General features: G+C 34.8%; 1 protein-coding gene across 7 annotated transcripts in view; it reads left to right on the forward strand.

Moving 5' to 3' along the window:
- The window catches only part of PCDH9 (protocadherin 9), a 927614-nt gene that overhangs the window by 570911 nt on the left and 334183 nt on the right, over positions 1 to 22520 (forward strand). The gene's annotated exons all lie outside the window — the stretch shown is intronic.

Below are 22520 nucleotides of genomic sequence, written 5' to 3' on the forward strand. Positions count from 1 at the left end.
ATTGTGCTAATTTACATTCCCACCAACAGTGTACCAGGGTTCCCTCTTCTCCACAACCTCGCCAGCATTTTGTTATGGCCTGTCTTTTGGGAAAATGCCATTTTAACTGGGGTGAGATGATTTCTCATTGTAGTTTTGATGTCCATTTCTCTGATGATCAATGATGTTGAGCAAATTTTCATTTACCTATTTGCCATATGTATGTCTTCTTTTGAAAAATGTCTATTCAGATCTTTTGATCATTTTACAATCAGATTAATAGAGTTTTTTTCCTGTTGACTTGTTTGAGCTCCTTATATAGTCTGGTTACTAAGCCCTTGTCAGATGGATAGTTTGCCAATATTTTCTCTCATTCAGTGGACTGTCTCTTCACTTTGTTAGACAACAAAGGAAACAGACTTTCCTTTGCTGTGAAGAAGCTTTTTAACTTGATGTGATCTCATTTGTCTGTTTTTGCTTTGATTGTCTCTGCTTATAGGGTATTATTAAGAAATCTTTGCCCATACCACTGTCCAGCAGAGTTTCCACAATGTTTTCTTTAATAGTTTCATGGTTTGGGGTCTTAGATTTAAGTCTTTAATATATTTTTATTTGATGTTTGTATATGGCAAGAGACAGAAATCTAGTTTCATTCTTCTGCATGTGGATATGCAATTTTCGTGGCATCTTTTATTGAAGAGACTATCCTTTCCCTCAATGTATGTTCTTCATACCTTTGTCAAAAATGAGTTCACTGTAGATGTATGGATTTGTGTCTCTGTTTCTCTATTTGTTCTCTATTCTATTTCATTGGTAAATGTGTCTGTTTTCATGCCAATACCATGCTATTTTGGATTCTGTAGCTTTGTAGTATAATTTGAAGTCAGATAATGTGATTCCTCCAGTTTTCTTGTTTTTGCTAAGGATTGGTTTGGGTAATTTGTTGTTCCATATACATTTTAGGACTTTTTAAAGTTGTTTTCGTGAAGAATATCATTGGATTTTTTTTTTTAGGGTTGAACCAACTTTGTATATTACTTTAGGTAGTACATACATTTTAACAATATTGATTCTTCCAATTCATGAGCATAGATATCTTTCCTTTTTTGTGTGTCCTCTTTAATTTCTTTTATCAGTGTTTTACAGTTTTCATTGAAGATATCTTTTCCATTCTTTGGTTAAGTTAAATCCTAGGTATGTTATTTTATTTGTGGCTATCATAAATGGGATTATTTTCTTGATTTCTTTTTTAGATTGTTCCCTGTTGGCGTAAATAAATGCTACTGATTTCTATATGTTAATTTTGTACCCTGCAGCTTTACTGAATTTGTTTATCAGTTCTAATCATTTTTTGATTGAGTCTTTAGGTTCTTTATCTGCAAACAAGGGTAATTGGCTTCTTCCTTTCCAGTGTGGATGCCCTTTATTTATTTCTCTTGTGTAATTGTTCTAGCTAGGATTTCCAGTAATACGTCGAATAACAGTGATGAAGATGGGCATCCTTCTTCCAAATCTTAGAGGAAACGTTTTCGGTTTTCTCCATTCAGTGTGATACTAGCTCTGGGTCTGTCATATATGGTTTTATTGTATTGAGGTGTGTTATTTCTCTACTCAGTTTTTTGAGTGTTTTTATCATAAAGGGTATTGAACTTTATCAAAAGCTTTTTCAGCACCAGTTGAAAGGATGATACGGTTTGTGCTCTTCATTCTCTTGAGATGATGTATCACATTGAGCAATTTGCATATACTGAACCATTATTACATCCCTGGGATAAATCTCACTGGGTCATAATGAGTTACCTTTAATGTGTTGTTGAACTTGATTTGCTAGCATTTTGTTGAGGATATTTGCATCTATGTTCATCAGGGATATTGGCTTATAGTTTCCTGTTTTTAATGTGTTTTTGTCAGGTTTGGTATCAGCGTAAAATCGTCCTCAAGGAATGAGTTTGGAAGCATTCCTTCCTCATCTATTTTTTGGAATAGTTTTAGTTGGATTGGTATTAGTTCTTTAAATAAATGTTTAGTAAAATCCAACGGTGAAGTCATTGGGTCTTAGGCTTTTCTTTGCTGGGAGACTTTTTATTACTTTATTACAGCTTTGATCTCATTACTTATTAAAATTGGTATGTTCAGGTTTTGGATTTCTTCATGGTTCAATCTTTGTAGGTTGTATGTGTCTGGGAATTTATTCATTTCCTCTAGGTTTTCCAATTTATTGGCACATAGTTGTTCATATTAGCTTCTAGATCTTTGATTCTGTTGTATCAGTGGTAATGTCTCTGTTTTCATCTCTAATTCATTTATTTGGGTCTTCTCTCTTTTATTTTTGGTCTGGCTAAAGGTTTGTGGATCTTATTTAGAAAAAACTTATTTGTTTGATTGATCAATTGTACCTTTTTTCATTTATTTCTCCACTGATCTTTATTATTTTTTTTTTCTGCTAACTTAGGTTTGCTTTGGTTTTTCTTTTCTAGTTCTCTAAGATGCATTTTTAGGTTGTTTACTTGAAGTTTTTCTGCTTTTTTGATGTAGGTACTTATACCTATAAACTTTACTTTGAGTATTGTTTTTGCTGTATCCCATAGATTTTGGTATGTTGTGTTTCCAGAATTATGTGTTTGAAGAACTTAAAAAATTTCCTTCTTAATTTCTTCACTCACCCCCTGGTCATTCAGGCATGTATTATTTAATTTTCATGTATTTGTATAGTTTCCAAAATTCCTCATGTTATTGATTTCTAGTTTTATTCTATTGTGATTGAGAAGATACTTGATATAATTTCAATTTTTTTTTAAATTTTTGAGACTTGTCTTGTGGCCTTACATATGGTCTACCCTTGAGAATGATTCATGTGCTGAGGAGAATAATGTGTATTTTGCAGCTGTTGGATGAAATATTATATAATATCTATTAGGCCCTTTTGGTCTATAGTGTACATTAAGTTCAATTGTCTATAGGGTACATTAAGTTCAATTGGTCTATAGGGTATACTAAGTCCACTGTAAAGGGGACTTTGCAAGACAACGTCCCTTTACTCTTTGTTGATTTTCTGTCTGGTTGATCTTTTCAATGTTGAAAGTGGGGTGTTGAAGTCTCTAGCTATTATTGTATTGAGGTCTATCTCTTTCTTTAGCTGTAATAATATTTGTTTTGTAAATCTGGGTGCTCCAATGCTGAGTACATACATATTTACAATTGGTATATACTCTTGCTGAATTGGCCCCTTTATCATTATATAATGCTCTTCTGTATCTCTTTTAGAATTTTTGTCTTGAAATCTATTTTGTTTGATACAAATATTGCTACTCTGTTCTTTTTTAGTTTCGATTTGCATAGAATGACTTTTCCTATCCCTTTATTTTCAGTCTAGGTGTGTCTTTATAGGTGACGTGTGTTAATTACAGGCAACACATCATTGGTTCTTATTTTTTCATTCAGCTACTCTATTTCTTTTGGTTGGACAGTTTAGTTCATTTATAGTCAATGTTATTATTGGTAAGTAAAGATTTACTCCTGCCATTTGTTGTATTCTGGTTGTTTTGTGGCCTTCTCTTCTTTCTTTTCTTCCTTCCTGTCTTCCTTTTACTGAAGGTGGTTTTCTATGGTGGTATGTTTGAATTCCTTGCTTTTTATTTTTTTGTATCTGTTCTGTGTGTGTTTTTTTTTAATTTGAGGTTACTATAAGGCTTCTAAATAATATCTTTAATGCACTATTGTAAAATAATGATAACTAACACGGATTGCCTAAGTAAACAAACAAATGAGTGAAGAAGAAACTAATAAAAACTCTACACTTTAACTTTGCCCCACTGCTTTTTACCTTTTTGTTTTTTCTATTTATATCTTTTTGTACCATTGATGTCTTGAAATGTGACCGTACTTATTATTTTTGATCAATTCATCTTCTAGTCTTTCTGCTCAAGGAATGAGTAGTTTAAACATCACAAGAACAGTGTTATAAAATTCTGTGTTTTTCTGTTTACTTACTATTAACAGGGAGTTTTGTATCTTCAGATAATTGTGTATTGCTCTTTAGCATCCTTTTCTCTCTGACTGAAGAATTCCCTTGAGCATTTCTTTTAGGGCAGGTCTGATGTTGATGAATCCCTTAGCTTTTGTTTTTCTGGGAAACTCTTTATTTGTCCTTCATGTTTGAAGGATGTTTTTGTTTGATATGCTATTCTAGGATAAAAGTTTTTTTTTTCTTTTGCACTTCTAATATGTCATGCCACTCTCTCCTGGCCTATAGGGTTTCCACTGAAGAGTCTTTTGCCAGATGTGTTGGAGCTCCATTGTCTCATATGTTTCTTTTCTCTTGCTGTTTTTAGATCCTTTCTTTATCCTTGGCCTTTGAGAATTTTATTATTAAGTGTCTTGAAGTAGTCTTATTTGAGTTAAATCTACTTGGTGCTCTGATATAACCTTATTTTACTTGAATATTGATATGTTTCTCTATGTTAGGGAAGTTTACAGTAATTATCCCTCTGAATAAACTTCTCCCCCAACCCCCACCTCCTCTTTAAAAGCAATAAATCTTAGATGTGCCCTTTTTAGGCCATTTTCTAGATCTTGTAGGAAGGCTTCAATCTTTTTTATTCATTCTTTTTTTGTCTCTTCTGACAGTGTATTTTTAAGTAGCATGTCTTCAAGCTCACTAATTCTTCTGCTTGATCTTCTACTGTTAAGAGACTCTAACACATTCTTTAGTATGTCAATTGCATTATGCTTGGTTTTTTAAAATTTTTTCAGACTTTCTGTTAAATATATCTGGTAGGATTCCGAATTTCTTCTCTGTGTCATTTTGAATTTCATTGACTTTCCTAAAAATAGCTATTTTGAATCTTTGTCTGGAAGGTCAAATATCTCTGTCTCTCCAGGATTGATCCCTGATGCCTTTTTTAGTTTTTTTTTAGTGAGAGGTCAGATTTTCTCGGATGGTCTTGATACTTGAGAATGTTTGTTGGTCTCTGGGCATTGAAAAGTTAGGTATTTATTGCAGTCTTCATAGTCTGTGCTTTTGTTGTACCTATCCTTGTTGGAAAGGCTTTCCAGGTATTCAAAGGGACTTGGGTATTGTGACCTAAGTTTTTGATCATTGCAGCTGTATCTGCATTAGGGGGCACCCCAAGGTCAGTAACACTGTGGCTCTTGCTGATTTTTGAAGGTACCACCTTGGTGGTCTACGATAAGGTCCAGAAGAATTCTCTGGATTACCAGGCAGAAAATCTTGTTCTCTTCGCTTACTTTCTCCTGAACAAATGGAGTCAGTCTCTTTGTGCTGAGCTGCCTGGAGGTGGAGGAGGGGTGACTCAAGCATTCCTGTGGCCACCCAACCACTGTGACTGCACTGGTTCAGATCTGAAGCCAGCACAGCACTGGGTCTCACCCCCAGCCTGCGGTAACCATCGCCTGGGTACCACCTATGTTTGCCCAAGGCTCTAGTACTGTACAGTCAGCAGATGGCAAAGCCAACTAGATTGTGGCCTTCTCTTCAGAGCAGTGAGTTTATCTTGGCTCTAGGCAGATTCAGGGATGCTGTCTGGAAGCCAAAGCCTGGAATTGAAAACCTTAGGAATCTCTCTGGTGCACTATTTTACTGTGGTTGAGCTGGCACCCAAGCCAAAAGACAAGTTTTTCCCACTCTTTCTTCTCCTTTCCACAAGTAGTAGAATTTCTCCCCCTGGCCATCTCTTCCCCAGGCCCACAGCAAGTACTGCCTTCCTACCACTGATGTTCACTCAAGGCCCAAGGGCTCTTCAGTCAGCTTCTGGTGAATGCTCATGGGTATGAGACACTCCCTTCAAGGCAGTGGGATCCCCTCTAGCCCAGGGCAGGTAGAAAAATGCTGTCTAACAGCCAATGCCTGAAATCAGAGAACCCAAAAACCCACTTGATGTTTTATCCTACTGTGGTTGAGCTGGTACGTAAGCTGCAAGACAAAGCCCCCTTTACTCTTCTCTCCCACCTTCTCAAGCAGAAAGATTTTTCTCTCCCATAGCCACCACAGCTGGGAATGTTCTCGGTCACAGCTGAAGCCAACACATCTCTGAGTTTCACCCAAGGGCCATGGCGAGTACTACCTGGCTATCGCTGCTGATTATTCAGGACCCAAGGGCTCTTTAGTCAGCAGGTGATTAATCTTGCCAGGACTGGGTCCTTCCCTTCAAGACAGCAGTTTTCCTTTTGGAGTATCTAAAAATGTCATCTGGGGGCTAGGGCCTGGATTAGGGGCCTCAAGTCTCTGCCTGGTGCTGTATCCTACTATGGTTGAGCTTGTAAGCAAGTTGCAAGACAAAGTCCTGTTTACTCTTCCCTCTCCTCACCTCAAGTAAAAGGAGGAAGTCTCCCCTGGAGCCACAAGCTGTACAGCCTGGGGTTGGGAGAGGATAGTGCAAGCATTTCCTTGGAAACTCTGGCTGATGTCTCACTAAGTCACCTACTCCCCAAGTCCACTGGCTTCAAGCCCAGAATAGCATCAGAATTTGGTTAGGAATTGCAGTCCTTGTGGCCTAGACTGCCTTTCCAGTTTATTTAGCACTCCAGAGCACTTTAGGTCTTGGTGGCAAAGCTTGCTGGAACTCACTCCTGACCACTGGGAAGGGTGATTCCCCTCTGGCTAGGGCTAGTCTAAATGTTCTCTCCATGGGGACTGGCTGAGTTCTGCCCAGTGTTGCTTTCCACTGTGACAGGGCAGCACCGAGTTCCAATGCAAAGTCTCACAATTGCTGCGCTCTCCTCCCTCAAGTGTACAGATTCTGTTTCCACACCACAAAGCCACTGCTGGGGCATGGAAGAAGGGTGGTGTTGGCAATTCAAGACTTTGTTTTCTATCCCTCTTCAACGCCTCTTTCAATGATATTAAGTTAAAACCAGGTCCTGTTATCATTCACTTGACTTTTGGTTTTTATGAAGGTGCTTTTTTGTGTGGATAGTTATTCAATTTGATGTTCTGTGTAGAAGATGATTGGTGAAGGCTTCTATTCAGCCATCTTGCTCCATCTGTCTTTTCAGTATTTTTTTCCAAGCAGATAAGTAACATGTTTTTCATGTTAAAAAAAAAATGAAGTCAAGTCAGTTATTTCATTTTACTGTCATTAAGGAAAAAATAGTTTCTGATTATGCACATAGTTGTATATTTTCAGTCAACATTTATTTCAAGTGCTTGTCGTGCTAAGCATGATGTGAAGCACTAGATATATCAATTCAAATAAGACATGGTTCCTGCCTTTTAGAAATTTCTATTTCTAGCTATAGCTGGTCATAATTTTCTTAACATATGATTTTGATAATAATTTCAGAAAATACAGTGAAAATCCCAGCTATCCTAAGAAATCCGAAAAGAAACAATGGAAGTGTATCAGGATACCATTATTAAGCACCCAGCATTATTGCAACTTAATAATTCAATCCTGAAAAGGTAAACATCACTACGTCTATGTTTATGTTAATGTATTTAAAGGGACAGAATAAAAATAAGAGAACTCTAGGAGCTTTGGGAAACATGTTTCAATAACATCTAGAATCCTTCTTGTTAGTTTTATTTCAGGGATACAGAGTTTGTGTTCCACACAGGAATGAAACAAAGCTGACAAGAGGCTGCTTTTGTAGAGTTATTATTTCATTGTTTTGCATGGAATTATAAGCTAGTGGGACTTTGAATTGTAGCCGCCCAGTGTAGGCCAAGTGGCCCTTCATGTCCTGCTATATCCCTTATTGGAAGACTTCCCTGTATAGATTGGATATTTCTATTACTTATTTCTATTGTACCTTGAATTTCTTCTTCATAATACCTATTTCATTTGTAATTACTGGTTCTACTCTATTTCATTTACTACTTTATAAACATTATGAATGGAGAGACTGTACCATTCTTGATTGACAAAAATATCAATATCTAACAGGGTCTCTGATAGAAAGTAGGTGATCAACAGTTTTTGTTGAATAGCTGACTAAAGAGCTCTAGGGAGTCTCAACTGTTCTTTTTTTTTTTTTTTTTTTTTTTTTTTTTTTTTTTTTTGAGACGGAGTCTTGCTCTGTCACCCAGGCTGGAGTGCAGTGGCGCAATCTCGGCTCACTGCAAGCTCCGCCTCCCGGGTTCACGCCATTCTCCTGCCTCAGCCTCTCCGAGTAGCTGGGACTACAGGCGCCCGCCACCACGCCCGGCTAATTTTTTTTTTTTGTCTTTTTAGTAGAGACGGGGTTTCACCATGGTCTCGATCTCCTGACCTCGTGATCCGCCCGCCTCGGCCTCCCAAAGTGCTGGGATTACAAGCGTGAGCCACCGCGCCCAGCCCTCAACTGTTCTTAAACTCTCCTATCCTAGAACGTGTTCTCCAGCTTTACAAGTGTATCTTATGTCCTTCTGTTTTAGCAGGCATTTTCCACATTTTCAAATTCTTTTTATGTTTTAGTTTTAGAAATATCAGTTTTTTGTTTGTTTTTTTTTTTTCCTTGAGATGGAGTCTTGCTCTGTCGCCCAGGCTGGAGTGCAGTGGCGCGATCTTTGCTCACTGCAAGCTCCGCCTCCTGGGTTCACGCCATTCTCCTGCCTCAGCCTCTCCGAGTAGCTGGGACTACAGGCGCCCGCCACCACGCCCGGCTAATTTTTTGTATTTTTAGTAGAGACGGGGTTTCACCGTGGTCTCGATCTCCTGACCTCATGATCCACCCGCCTCTGCCTCCCAAAGTGCTGGGATTACAAGCGTGAGCCACCACGCCCAGCCAGAAATATCAGTTTTATAAGGACTCATAATTTAGCTCTCTCTTGTGCTCTATTTTTTTTTAATATGAATGTCTCTTGCATGCAGTTGGGAAACTAGTAATGAAATTAGTAAGGAGAACAGATTGGAAGTTTTAAAACAATGTTGCTAAAATATATTTCTATCTCAAATTGTTGATTTTCAACTTCTTCTTTTACCAGAAACACTATGATTGTACTTTTTTCTTCTAAAAGTTTTGCCCTGCAAACATTATGGGAGATTATATGCACGGGTGATGGGGAGGTGGAAGGGGTCATAAGATCATACTCTTGCACTAAAATAACTTTTTTCTATCAGAGTTTCCTAGTAACTAATATTGCCGAACTGCTGCGTTTGATTGGTTATCACCCAAACTGCAAATCTGATGAAACTCTTCTAGATTTTCATATTTATGAAAAGTCAGTGATAAAACAAGATGTCTGAACTGCATTCTCTGTGTGCTTTATCAGCTGGTAGAAGCCTTAGATAAGATGCTGTCTACAGACAGTAAGCTCTATGATCTATTCCAGGAAAGGTGATTTCTTAATTCTCAAAGTGCCATCATCTATCTTCTTCCATCTGTCAGACCAGGACATGAACTAGATCAGAATTATTTTCTGATATGAGGAGCATTTCATTTCATCTTCTTGAAGTTAACTCTCTGAAATATGTCTCTTGGAGAATAAATATTTGTTTAAATCATTACAAAATATTTTTAAATGGCTATTTAATGTAGAAATTTTAAAGTCCATACTGTTTAAAAAATTAAAAAATAGAAGCCAAGGACAATTGAGGACCACAATTACAAATTTGTGGAAGCAGTACTTTTTTTTGAAATACATGTAATTATATGAATATAGAGCCTTGATGACTGATGTAAAATGGCCCATTCAGAGCTAAATAAAAGAATGATGATACATAATTATCTATATCACTAACACACACACATGCAGGCATACACACAAGCTCAACAGAAATAAGATTCAACATAATATAGAACAGTGCTATCATTTAAATTATTTGAAAATTGGCCGAAGTCTCTTATTTTTACTATGAAAGTTTGTCTACTTCCTCTTTCTAATCTTTTTTTAAGACTATTTTTAGGGCAGTTTTAGGTTTACAGAAAAATTGTGCCCAAAGTACAAAGAATTCTTATATACACTGTCTTATTGAACACAGTTTTCCCTATGATTAACATTTTGCATGAGTGTGGCATCTATTACATATGATGAGCCAGTATTGATGCACTTTTTATTAATAAAATTCATAGTTAGTGTTAACTCATTGTGTTTTAATTTTTTTATACCCTAGATAATAAAATATTTCTTTTAATTATTTATTGTATCTATCCTCCATTTTGTTTAAAAACACATGTTTAAGCAATTGTTGACTCTAATAATTTCATTGAAAAAGTTATTTCAGGCTAGCAATTTGTTCATCATCTTTAACATTATATATACATACAATAATATGTTTCTGATATTTGTGAGCCTATGTATAAATTTTAGAAAATTTAATGTAGTTTTTCTAATTGCAGGCTGTCTTATTGTTCTTAAATTTTAGTGCATAGGCCAAATTGTATTAGACAGTAAGTTCCCCCCAGGCATGGGAAATTTTGTACTTGTTTTATTTTGAAACTATCTTTCCCTGTCTGCCCTAGACAAAAATTACAAGGCAATTCTGTGTACATCCTTTAGATCTTAGAGTCAAGAGAACTTACTAGTGTTTACATTTTTATCTTCAAAAAACATATTGCTACTATTTTAGGATGTCTACCTTCTAGATTGCTCGATCCACATTTAGAACATAATGTTTGAGAGTGTCATGCCTTCTAAAGTAACTACATTGTTTAGTACAATTCAGTATTTTACAGAAGCTACCTAAACTTACAGAAGCTTTTGACATATAGAAGTTCTTGACATATGTTTGAATTTTATATTTCTATCCAGAGGAAACAAATTATCATTAGTGCACAAATAACTGAGATAGGTGACTCAGTAATGTTTTCAAGGACAGGCTAACTAAAAAGCCATAGGGCAAGTAGCAGTTATTGCTGAAATGTAGAAGTGATTTTTGTTTCACATATCAGGCTCAAAGTCACAGTGACTGTCTGAAATAATAGGTGGATTAAAAAAAAAAATGAAGTCCAGCTACTTCGACTGTTCAGAACAAAGACTCCTCTGCCCAGGAGAAAAGAGATATAAAATCTTATTCATGTTTATTCCAACTGGGTTAGTTTCTCTGTTTCCTTAAGATCATTATAAGGACTCTGATTCTAGCAGAGTAGAGTAGGTAGTTACATATTATATTTTTTAAAGCAAGAGAGGCTTAAAACATATTTTCCTCCAGCTTATCAAGTCATCAGTGTTTTTCCATCTACTGATTAATGTTTATTAAAACTTCCCAAAATATCTTGATATTATTTCCATATCTAAATGTTACTTTTAAATACGTATGTTGGAAACTTGTTTTATAAGCTTTTTCTCAGATTTCTATGATTCAAAACCCCTTATGAAGTCTATCATTATTCATCTCATTCTCTCATACCATAGTGCCTTTACTATTATTACTAAATTTATGATCCAAAAAGAACATTTCTGCATGTAAGTTGAGAATAAAATTGAGACTGATCTTTATTTAAAGAACAAAAATTATGCATTTAAATGAGTGCTGTCCTTCAAATTTGCCCTCATTCATAGCTACACTTAATATTGTGATTTCTCAAAATATTTGGAATTCCACTTTTCTAATGGTCCTCAAATATAATTTTTAAGCTACTGAAGAAAATGTGCCATTTTTACTTTATGATTTTTTTTTTTTTTTAAAAATACTGTTCACTACTTCTAATGTATTTTAGCTGTTTCAAAAAAATAAAATCAGGTCGTGAAAGGCAAAGTGTTGACACCTTGAGGCTGTGTCATACAATATGCAAGGTTTCAAAACAATTCAAAACCACAAATTTGAAAACTTTAAAAAATCTAGTGGTGTTACTGCCACAGGATATGAATCATTAAGTACCTAATAAAGAACAGAGTAGATACTTTATATGATTTCTGTTAATTCAGGATATGTTTTTCTCATCTTATAACCACAATTGCATATGATGAATTCTACTCTCAATGAAATATTTCTAAACAAGTAATTTTTTTGTTACCTGGTCAGGCTATATGCTACATAGCACCAAACATAACCAAAAAGGGCTTTTTTGGACTATAACATGTATCAGAATTTATCTTCATTAATTTAGGCTTTCTGAGATTAAGTTAATAAAGTTTGGATTTTATTTTCAACATTAATAAGTAAAGATCTCAGATATGTTTGACAATTTTACTGTCTAAAAATATAAATTCCACATTTTAAGACACTTATAGCATGTTTGTATTGGTATTTGTGCATCAGTTTTGTTACATAAATATATGGATAGCTATACATATGCTCACGAATGTATATATACATTTTATCTATATCTTAAAAGTATCTTTATTTTTTCCTCACTTACATAACTGGAAGTAAATAAATAGTGCTTGAATATTATACATTTCTAAACAAAGTATTTCAACTGCAAACAATATTTTTATTGTAACCCTTTGAGAAAATTAAAAGAAGGCCAGTTAGAATATGCTTGCACTTCACAATACAAACATTTTTCACAATACCATTACTAAGAAGAAATAAATGAATTTTTTGTAACTTTCTTTTTTTATTTGGTAGTTAAATACAGACACAGTTTTGCATTGGATAGTCAACCCATATCGATATTTCTATTTAACTACCTATATCTCTCTGTCTATCCATCATCTATCTCTCCCTTCATATCATTTATTAATAAGTCTAAGATTTAAGATGAAATTCAAAGGATGCTTTTTTGTGTGTTCTATATGGCTAGAGACAGTCCCTTCCATATCTATTGTTTCCCCTCTCTCCTCAATTCTGGAAAACATTTCTCAAATACATGTCATGCTTTTAGTAGAGCCTGGAGGAGAGAATGCAGTAATTTGTCAATAGTGTCATTGTCATGTTCTGTTCTTGCACGCACATATTTCCATACACTGCGAGTGTAATTAGGATCTTTACCTACATTTTGTAGACTATGCACGACCATGCACTTTCTCCATACAAATTAATCCTCCCATTAACCTACTGAAGAGGATCAAGTTCTTTAACGTGACTGCTTGTTTTTGTGAATCCTATGCTAATTAATAGTTATATGGCTGTCTCCTTGAATCATAGACTAGAAAGCTATGCTACAGGGGCACATCATTCCCATTGACATTTTTCTTTATTTGCTGAAAAAGATGTGGCTGATGGCTCAGAATTAATCATAATCCATGATCTGTCAGTGCTAGATCTCCATTACATGATCTAGGACTATTGCAAGGAGCTTCTTACTCCTTCACTACTTTTGAGGTCAGGAGTTCGAGACAATCCTGGCCAACATGGCGAAACCCCGTCTCTACTAAAAATACAAAAATTAGCTGAATGCGATGGGAAGCACCTGTAATCCCACTACTCGGGAGACTGAGGCCGGAGAATTGCTTGAACCCAGGAGGCAGAGGTTGCAGTGAGCCGAGATTGTGCCATTACACTCCAGCCTGGGAGACAGAGCGAGACTCCATAAAAAAGAAAAAAATAAAAATCCAAAAGTTAAATAAATGAAACAAAACTGCATTGTGTGACACAAGATCAGTTGAAACAGATTAGGCTACATTATAGGTGCAAATTAACAATCCTTCATCAGCAGTTTTTAAACAACCTTATTGTACAGTAATAGTACTTCTCAGAGACTTTCTGCAGAGATCACTTCTTCAACCCCTCTATTTGTGTTTCATTCTCTAACTTGGAATAACATTATCTGTCCATTAAAGGCTTGAATTACTAGTTTTCATTCTTACTAGGTAATTACAATCTTTTCCCTTTTCAGCAATACATGAGGAAAGTTTAAAGCATGTTTGGATGTGTGTGGGAGTGTGTGTGTGTGTGTGTGTGTGTTTCTTTGCATGGGTGTGTGCCTGTTTAAACTTTTTTACCAGTCAAGTGGCCATAGTCTGAGGTTAATTATTGTATAAAATCGGGGCTATGTCCTAAAAGCTGTAACTTACTTTAAAAACGTGGCCTACTTTGGTTTTAAAAGTCTTATTTTGTATGGAGAATTATTAACAAGGGGAATGCTAGGGTGATTCCCATTACTTCTTTTGTAAAATCTGCTACGGGGAACTGAGACAAATTCTTGAGTAGTAGACACTGAATCAGATTCCATTTTTGTTATCAATATTGACAAGAGGTTTATCACACATTTTGTGGTGATACATTGTTATCCAAAGTAAAGCCTCCTTTTTCTAAGACCATAGGTTGTATCTGTGACGTCTATATATTTATCTAATAATAGTGATAATTTAATGTAATTTCTAATTAAATTGCTACAGCTATCATGTATGCTGATTTTGTAAATGTGGTAAGGGTAACTTACTTTGTCATTCGTATTTGTTTTTTCTAGAAAACTAAATTGGAAAGGACTCTTGCTGGGTTTTATCCTCCAAATTTCTGTACATATCTTTTATAGATGCAAAATTCTGCTTGCAGATTCAGGAACAGCTGCTCTTGTTTAATGTAGTCATTTTATATTTCATATGCTCAGATAAAGCACTGCATTCCTACTGGGCAATGAGAAATAGGTTAAGGATGTTTCTGATAGCAGGAACTAATAAATAAGAATATAAGAAGCAAATCACCAACAATGCAGATGATTTTTAATCCTCTCTGCTTGCTTTGAACCCCTGAGGAGACTTATAAGGGTGGGGCGATGTCCCCAAACCATAAAGGGAAGTTGATTCAGAACCTTTTTTTTTTTTCTGTAATGTCCCACAGGGGAAAAAGATGTAGAAGAGAGTTTTTTGTTTTATGTTTGTTTCAAATGTTTAAATTCAAACACTAAGACTACACCCAAAAGGAGTACAGAGTATACTTTTCTCTCAAGTTTCTTAAGCTACCGATTGTTTTTTCACATGATAAATACTAGTTAACTGAAATCACAAGAAACAAATGTCAAATTACAGTATACTACTTATCAGCTTATGACATTAATATGAGTTCTCTACCACAGGGAGTCCTAAGAGATATTTGATGCACTTTACAAATCCCAGAAAAAATACAGATCCTTAGTTTGAGGAATTCATTTCACAATAAGACATTTACAAATCAAACAGGCCAAGTTTAAATCCATGTGAGTTTTCCATACACATAAAAACAAGTCACAACTAAGCATGCAGTTGAGTAGTAAGTTAGAACAAAAGCTGACAGCTCTATCCTCAAACGAAGCAGTTGCTTAGCAGCAAAGAGCAAACTGGTTAAAAGAGCAGTAAGTATAGTGCAGACAAACTCTCCCATTTCCTCTGAAAATACTGCTTGACTTTAAATGGCCAGTTATCAGCTGCGCCCGATTTCTACTTTATATAACATGCATAAAACTAGGAATCAAAAAATTCATTTTGAAATTGCTGACACCTTCACATTCATCAAATAGGATCAGTGAAGTTGTTGCATATTTTTCTCAAACACAAACTGAACCTTCCCATTTGTCTCCAAATCTTCTAAAATGTAAAAATTCAAAGAGGAAAGGAGGAAAGGCTGACAGCTAGTGGAATGTTATCATGTTTCACTTTGCAACTTCTAAAACAGGGCAGGGCTCTTAAAAGTTATTATGGAGGAGACAGGGAACTTTTCCCGTGAGAAATCACACTGAAGGATGGACAATAATATTTCATTTCTACTCTGTCCCCTTTCAATTTCCTACATTAATTCCATTTAACTCATCTTCTTTCAGTAAATAAATATTTATTGTAAGCTCATAACATGTCATGTGTATATGTTCCTCATAAAAATTAGCTAGTTTTGATTTCATCAATCATTATTTGAGTTTGTTAATATTTTTGTAACTCCCTAGATGAACAAAAGTTGCTCATTAAGACATGCAAAATTCACAATTATTCTGTTTTTGAGGCCAGAATTACTCTAGCAGTCTTTGATACTTTTCTATTCCTTCTATTTTTTATGTTCACAAATTGGCAGTAAATTTTAATTTATGGCTAGCAACAGATCTGCAGATTGTTTTGGCATAAACTCAGAATACAGTCCCTTCGCCTTTTTTTGCTACCTAGATTTCTGCTGATTAATACAGTGAAAGTCTCCCATTCACACACTGACCTTGCCTAAGTCTGCATAGTTTGCAAGAATTAGGAGAGAATGACATTATGAAAAGGTGACACAGCTGTTGGTCAAAACAATCCTCAGGACTGATGGTGAGGAGGTTAATGAAATTCTGCTTTTTAGAATATGATCTTATTTAGGAAGTTGTGGAGTATAGTATTTGTCTTATTCACCATTGTAGTGTTAGCAGCTAGAGTAGTGTCTAGAATATAGTGGTACTCAGTAATTATTTAAGTGAAGAGATGAATGAGCGATGCTAATACCTTTATATTGGAAATCAGAAATTGTAGTTTTTAGTTTGGTTCTCTCATTGAAACCTATACAGGCAAGTCACTTTACCTTACTTCCTTGTCTAAAAAAAATGTAACATAATAAAATAGAAAATTAAATTTCTTTTTTTTTTTTTTTTTTGAGACAGAGTCTTGCTCTCTCGCCCAAGCTGGAGTGCAGTGGCACGATCTCTGCTCACTGCAAGCTCCGTCTCCGGGGTTCTCGCCATTCTCTTGCCTCAGCCTCCCAAGTAGCTGGGACTACAGGTGCCCACCACCATGCCCGGCTAATTTTTTGTATATTTAGTAGAGACAGGGTTTTGCCGTGTTAGCCAGCATGGTCTCGATCTCCTGACCTCGTGATCTGCTCACCTCGGCCTCCCAAAGTGCTCGGAATACAGGCGTGAGTAACTGCGCCTGGCCAGAAAATTAAATTTCTAAGCAATTTCCCACTCAAAAAAGGATGTGATTTCTACATTAGTGGAGCCATTTTAACATAAGTACTTCCAATGAAAAGCATAGAAAATTAACTCAATTTTTGAGTTACAAATGATAAAATGACTCATAAAAAAATTCTCAGCTCATAAAATATTTTATTTATTACCACTAGAAAAGTGCTTTATAATTTTATCTGTCAAAACTATTTATTATTCTTGATAATGAACACACATAGGTACTAGCAATTTCCATAAATCGTAAATTCAGAAATCTTTTCTGAAGGTTTGAGTCTCATCTTTCAAACATGAATGGAGTACATGTGTGTATTAATATTTGTTACCCTTAAGTTGAGTCTGCAAATATTCAGAGCAATAGCAAATTAGGCCATAACCATAGATTGCTTTTTGGGTCCCATTTACTTTACTTTCTAAACCACAATGAGTTTTGGATTTTATTAAGAGGAAATGTGTGCATGCATTGATTTTAGATGGTAAGACCGTATTGAGGAACTTACCATAGACTATCTTTATGACAATTATTTATAAATCACAATTAAAATATGTTCTTATAAAAATAAGAAAGTTCAAAATATTTCTAGTGACTATTATAAGAAATATGCATATTAAAATGCAGTTTCCAGTCTCTATATTTTTTAACCCTCTTTGGAATGATTTCCTTTCCTACTTTGAGAAGAGATATATATGAAAATATTTCAAATAAAGAAAAATCAAATCTTTATTGGATTTATGCAGAGATAAAGTAAAAACATGTTTGAATATAAAATTTTGCCATGGTTTTGTATTTTACTTCATCATAAGTACTTTCTGAATGGTGTGGGTGTTTGTGTATGTGTGTGTGTGTGTGTGTGTGTATTTATTTAGCAATAGATAGATACATAGATATATAGTTAGAATGATAGCTAAATAATTGACATATTTTTCTTAAGCATGGCAAGGGAATTAAATCAAAATTAGGTATAATATTTCTATGAGAAGATATTTAAAGAATTCTCTGTACATAAAATCATATTTAAACAATTACAAATAACTTTTTTAAATTTTTATAATATCAATGTATAACATTCCATTGGACAATAATTATTTTAAATGTCTGTCATTAATTAGATAATTGGTTTATTTGGTTGGTAATAATTGGCTTAGTGCTAGATTCATGTTGTTATCATGTTACTTGAGAAGGCAAGGATCTTTAGTTGTGATGATTAAAAAACTAGGTAAAGAAAGTGAAGAATAGAAGTTAGAATAACAGAGAAGAGATCAGAAGATTGTTTGGCATTCCTTAGCTCAAGGGAAAACCCATATACCATATATCAAATGTTTCTGGTCTTCTGGATAAAGCTGTAACTTTCTATAAGTGATGAAGATAAACAATTAAAGATTGGGATATGTTTTATTGTTACAAAGACAATGTGTGGAAATTTTAGTGTGTTCAGAATAATAACATTTTTGAATACCATAAATCACATGACCAAACAATACTACTTTAAACACTTGGTATATGCATGGTTGGAAATTAGCTTATGCAGATTCACACATACATACACATTAACAAAAACACAATTCAATTTAGCAAAATATTTACTAACCTGATTTTTATCTTTAACAATAGATTATACATATTTTCTATGCTAATACATATTAATTGACATAACTAAGTATTGTCAATACTTACCACAACTGTATGGTGTAATCTTTACAGGATATTATAAAACTTATTAATCATCTATTAGACATTTTACTGTTTTCTTACCTTTAGCCTATTTTATGCAGAAAACAATGACATTTACCACCAAATCCTTGCACATAGGAATGTCTGTAAATTCGTAAGACTGAAATAGTATGCTTGAATGTGAGTCATTCACTTGTGAATGCTATTCTATACCAGTAAGAAATACATAAGAGAAACATTCAAGCAATGATTGGGATTTCTTAGGTGACTCATTCTTTCAGTGACTCTTGAAGAACGATGCTCAGTGCAGGACATGTATATCTTCATTACGCATCTTGAATGTTCCTTCTTTTGCTTTTCTTCTAAGCTGCAAGAAAAAAGTATTGTAGAGGCTCTTGGTGATATTTCTCAAACCCAACCAGTGTGTCACCTTCTGACTTTCAGGACCCTGTCTGTACACCCCCATGTGTGAACACATGGCACTATTAATTGTGTAGAGTAGAACTTCTGGTACAAACTTTGCCTAATCAGAATTCATAGTGGCAGTCTTGACAGAAAATAAAGTATGGAAGCCTTAGTAGTTACTTCTTTGATCCTATTCTTTCTCAAGCCAGCCAGAAATCTGGATATAACCTGTCAATGATAAATCAGGTAAACAAATGTGACATGCGAACAATTAACTGGACAGAGGCAATATTAACAAAAATATTTCCCAAAGGAGAAAATTGAATGGGTAAGAAATAGATTTAGGAAAACAAAATGTAACTGCCCGGCTGTGGAGAGGCTGAAGGAGTCTCATTGTAATATGTGTTGTCCCTCTTCAGCCACTCAGGATTTGACTACATTTATAACCCAGACTGAGCTAATTTCCATAAAGATGAATCAAGATTCAAAATTTTTGGAGGCAGTAAGTAAACTCTTTTTCCTCTGAGTATACCATTATAGATGTACTGGAAGGATAATGGGCAACTCTTCACTTTCTCCAGGGAGAAAACATGTATTCCCGGTTTTTAGTATTTCCCACCCCACACCAAGAGCTGCGTCACCTCAGAGAAGGCCCCAAGTTGACAAGATCAATAGGGCGCATGTTGAGGCATGCCAAATTCCGTGGATCACATATTTCGCTTGTGAAAGAACAACACTTTTTTTGGGGGGGTAGGGGATGAGGGAATCACATCTTTAAAACCAGCCAAACATTGATAGACCATAAGCTTTAAAAATGTAGTTTTAAATTTCAATAATTATGGCTACTTTTTATTGACTATCTCCTATGTGTCAAGTATTGCATAACAGGAACACTATCTACTATGTGTCATGTATTGCATACCAGGAACACTATTTTTAGCCTTTCAACACTTCCACAGGCAAGGTATTATTTTCTATTTCTCAAAGCCAGGAACTCATTCAACAGCCACGAGGTCTGGTTCTGGCTTCTTTTTAAATTGGTGTTCTGCAGTTCAACCTGAGCAAGTACTACTGAGCCCTTAAACACACCCAAATTCCTTGTTTCCTACACCTTATTGGTCTTTGTTTTTCTGCATGTCAACTTATTCAGTTCACCTCCTTACATCTGCCTTGATAGTTCAGATATTCTTTTACTTGCATCAATCATTATGATGATAAATTAAAGATGGGTTTGTTTCATCAATTTGCTCCATACCATAATATCCATGTACTGATTCTTAATCCATACACATCACCACTCTCCCTCCCATCAGACTGATAAATTGTGCACAAATCTGCCAGTTAAGTCTTAAATATCTCTGAGTCAAATTAATTCAGAAAGATTTTCATAAGCCTCCATAGTTTAAACATTATATCACTCCAATTTACAGTGTCTCATTGCAAATAATTTATAGTAAATTTACATTTTTCTTATTCTCACTTATAAAGTGTTAAAGAAAAATAGTGTAGTGTATGTGAGACAGACTCTAATATGCTATATTTGAAATAGTTTTGGAAAACAATGTTTTGGTTTTGCTTTTCAGTGTAATCATTGTACCAGGTATATAGTAGATGCTCAATAAAAAATTGTTCCAAGGACCACCTGCAAGAACTGCAGTGCATATTTAAACATTCATTATGAGGAAGAAATATCATCATTAAAACAGTATTAACTATGTTTAAACATATCACAGATGAATTTTTTTTTTCTTTTTCACTTCTGTCTATGAAACATATACTTCTTAATGGCTTAAGGGACTTCCAGAAATGCTTTACAAAGATTCAAGAATCATTTGTTTAATTGCTTTTCTCTTAAGTCTTGACTTCTTTTTACTCACCAGAGTTAAGACGTATTCCTCAAGAGATAATACCAAAGATACATTAAAATCTAGGAGTTTTTAGTAGATCAATCACTGTAAAAGCTATGTTTGACAGTCATCCATAATAAGCAGTGTGGTTCCTAGTATAGTCTTTATCACAAAAGGATATTGATAGGTTGAGGGCATATTGAAACATAAATGGCAAATATTTGTATTATTGGTTTTCCCTGAAGAGTTAAATATATATGAGAGTAAACACTACAATAAATAAGCATGGTAGCATGATCTTTCTTATCCAGGAAGAAATACATTTCAGACATTAATATTCAAGCTTAGCTTGCCTTTTCTATAGCACTCACCTAGGCATGTTTCAAAACCTTTGAGAAGGGAATGATGTTCTTGAGACACATGTGCATGAAGGTAAAATGTGTTACAATAGAGGCAATTAGTACCATTTATGATTATAGTTTATGTGATGTTGGCATCAGTTCATTAAAAATGTACTGAACTATCAACTCATTTCACACAGATCATTGAACAGCAGTAAAGTGATATCATCTCTACTCCATTATGACTCTGAGTTGGATTTGAATCAGTGACTCACAGGATATAGGCTATCTTCTGTTGTCAGTCTATAAGTATGCATTCATAGAGTTTCAGTATACCTATCTAGACTATTTTGTTTCTAACCACAATCCTTTTTCTTTGAAATGGATACAATCTATAAATTGTCTCTTGAAAAGCACAAATTTTAGGTACTAGAAAACGATTATATTATACATTATATACTTGTATATTATATATTTTTTAATATATACATTCATCATTTTATTAATTCTGAATTTAAGTGGTCATATGTGGCATGGTATTGAAAGGTCTTTTGGCTGCTAGGCAGAAAGAAAACTAGGTTTATTCAAATAGCGCAAATGTACTACTCTCATACAATTCTCTAAGGCCTAAATCTCCACCCCACATAATTATAAATATTCTCAGAGATCATAGCAGCTAAAAGATCATTTTCCAAGAGAACTAAACCAATCTGTGCTGAGGAAACATTAAAATTTATTATTTTTTATAAAATAACTTTTTTGGTAAACATTACAATTTATTGAAGTTACCATGTATACACTTTAGGTCACATCTGAGGGTGACACTGTGCAAATAGATACCAAGGTGATATTCCAAATACCTTTCAACTAGGATATTCTATTCTACTACCAGTGTAGCCAAAGACTAGAGTGATATCTGGGTCAATGGACAAGAATAATTTCTAATTTAATCTCTTTTAAAATATAGTCTTCTTTTTATGTATATCAATAGCAATTGTATAGAACTTCATTATTTAAAATAATAATTTTAGCACAGCTCATTCAGTCAGTAGATCCTGAGACTCTTTGAATAATAATTAATTATTCCAGTATTGCTTTAGGGACAGTCACATGGGTACGGTGTCCTTTAAAAATAGCAGGTGGGCTGGGCATGGTGGATCATGCCTGTAATCCCAGCACTTTGGGAGGCCGAGGAGGGCGGATCACCTGAGGTCAGGAGTTCAAGATCAGCCTGGCCAGCACGGTGAAACCCCGTCTCTACTAAAAATACAAAAAATTAGCCAGGCATGGTGGCATATGCCTGAAATCCCAGCTACTCAGAAGGCTGAGACAGGAGAATCGCTTGAACCCGGAAGGTGGAAGTTGCAGTGAGCCAAGATCGCGCCATTGCACTCCAGCCTGGGCAACAAGAGCGAAACTTTGTCTCAAAAAACAAAAAACAAAAAACAAATACAAAACAAAACAAAAAAAAGCAGGCGGTATTGTAGGAAATATATTGACTACAAATGTTACCCTAAAAACATCAAGTAAGCACAGTGTCTGGTCATTCAAAAGAAATGAAATATTGCATTTTCTAAGTATTTATTTAGATTTATCAAAAGCATATTTGCA

The sequence above is a fragment of the Symphalangus syndactylus genome, chromosome 15 (assembly GCF_028878055.3).
Source record: "Symphalangus syndactylus isolate Jambi chromosome 15, NHGRI_mSymSyn1-v2.1_pri, whole genome shotgun sequence".
Classification (NCBI taxonomy): Eukaryota; Metazoa; Chordata; class Mammalia; order Primates; family Hylobatidae; genus Symphalangus; species Symphalangus syndactylus.